This window comes from Bos mutus, chromosome 7 (assembly GCF_027580195.1).
Source record: "Bos mutus isolate GX-2022 chromosome 7, NWIPB_WYAK_1.1, whole genome shotgun sequence".
NCBI classification, from domain to species: domain Eukaryota; kingdom Metazoa; phylum Chordata; class Mammalia; order Artiodactyla; family Bovidae; genus Bos; species Bos mutus.
In genome coordinates, this window is record NC_091623.1 from 56,567,114 (window position 1) to 56,569,299 (window position 2,186).

The window sequence follows — 2,186 nt, forward strand, 5'->3', positions numbered from 1 at the left end:
TCGAGTCAGTAATGCCATCCAGCCATCTCATCCTCTGTCGTCCCCTTCTCCTCCTGCCCCCAATCCCTCCCAGCATCAGGGTCTTTTCCAATGAGTCAACTCCTCGCATGCAGTGGCCAGACATTTGGAGTTTCAGCTTTAGCATCAGTCCTTCCAATGAACATCCAGGGCTGATCTCCTTTAGAATGGACTGGTTGGATCTCCTTGCAGTCCAAGGAACTCTCAAGAGTCTTCTCCAAAGCCACAGTTCAAAAGCATCAATTCTTCGGTGCTCAGCTTTCTTTACAGTCCAACTCTCACATCCATACATGACCACTGGAAAAACCATAGCCTTGACTAGACGGACTTTTGTTGACAAATTAATGTCTCTGCTTTTTAATATGCTATCTAGGTTGGTCATAACTTTCCTTCCAAGGAGTAAGCATCTTTTAATTTCATGGCTGCAGTCACCATCTGCAGTGATTTTGGAGCCCCCCAAAATAAGGTCTGACAGTTTCCCCCTTTATTTCCCATGAAGTGATGGGACCAGATGCCATGATCTTAGTTTTCTGAATGTTGAGCTTTAAACCAACTTTTTCACTCTCCTCTTTCACTTTCATCAAGAGGCTTTTTAGTTCCTCTTCACTTTCTGCCATAAGGGTGGTGTCATCTGCATATCTGAGGTTATTGATATTCTCCCGGCAATCTCGATTCCAGTTTGCGCTTCTTCCAGTCCAGCGTTTCTCATGATGTACTCTGCATATAAGTTAAATAAGCAGGGTGAGAATATACAGCCTTGATGTACTCCTTTTCCTATTTGGAACCAGTCTGTTGTTCCATGTCTAGTCCTAACTGTTGCTTCCTGATCTGCATATAGGTTTCTCAATAGGCAGGTCAGGTGGTCTGGTATTCCCATCTCTTTCAGAATTTCCCACAGTTTATTGTGATCCATATAGTCAAAGGCTTTGGCATAGTCAATAAAGCAGAAATAGATGTTTTTCTGGAACTCTGTTGCTTTTTCGATGATCTAGCAGATGTTGGCAATTTGATCTCTGGTTGCTCTGCCTTTTCCAAAACCAGCTTGAACATCTGGAAGTTCATGGTTCATGTATTTCTTTTTTTTTTTTTTTGTCGTTGTTGTTGTTTCAAAGTAGTTTATTTAGGGGTTCCAGTTTCACTCCTCAATAGATTTTATGTATTTCTCATATGCTTCTTCACTCATTAGTTCATCTAGTTCTGAAATGTCATCTTGATCAGCCAACCATCTTCGTAACAAGACTTGTTGACAAGTCCTGGATTTTCTGCTAGAGCTTTATTAATTTCAGTTACTTCTCCTGATAGAGGAGAATAGAGTTCACTAGCAGCTTTCACACTTTCCAAAGCACCAAACTCCTCTTGTTTGTTCAACTTTGTCCCAACTTCAGGCAGACTACAGTAAACAACATCTCCCAAAGCTGCCTGTGCAAAACTGCTGATTCCCACTGTTCCGACACCATTTTCTGTTGTTACCCATTCGTGTTTTTCTGTGAATTTCCGCACCGACCGCAGAGCAGGGCCGGTGCGCAGCTCCCGGACGGCACCCGCTCGCAGTCCCCAGGGCCGCGGCGAGCAGGGCGCGCTGGGTGCCGAGATGGCGCGCAGGCTGCCGACCGCGGCCCGCCCGCTCCGCACCGCGCGCAGCGCCATGTTCGCAGGGGTGCAGAGGGTCTCCGCGCGGCACCTAGAGCACCCCGGCCGGCGGGGGCGGGGCGGAACCGGTTCATGTATTTCTGAAGCCTGGCTTGGAGAATTTTGAGCATTACTAACGTGAGAAATGAGTGCAATTGTGTGGTAGTTTGAGCATTCTTTGGCATTGCCTTTCTTTGGGATTGGAAAGAAAACTGACCTTTTCCAGTCCTGTGGCCACTGCTGAGTTTTCCAAATATGCTGGCATATTGAGTGCAGTACTTTCACAGCATCATCTTTCAGGATTTGAAATAGCTCTACTGGAATTCCATCACCTCCACTAGATTTGTTTGCTGCTGCTGCTAAGTCACTTCAGTCGTGTCCGACTCTGTGCGACCCCATAAACAACAGCCCACCAGGCTCCCCCGTCCCTGGGATTCTCCAGGCAAGAACACTGGAGTGGGTTGCCATTTCCTTCTCCAAAGCATGAAAGTGAAAAGTGAAAGTGAAGTCGCTCAATCGTGCCCAACTCTTAGTGACCC

The 2,186-nt window shown here is 46.5% G+C and overlaps 1 pseudogene; it reads right to left on the bottom strand.

The window, feature by feature from the left end:
* Nucleotides 1-1,209: 1,209 nt before the first annotated feature.
* LOC138988629 (glycine cleavage system H protein, mitochondrial pseudogene) lies at nucleotides 1,210-1,755 on the bottom strand (annotated as a pseudogene).
* Between the last annotated feature and the right edge of the window lie 431 nt (nucleotides 1,756-2,186).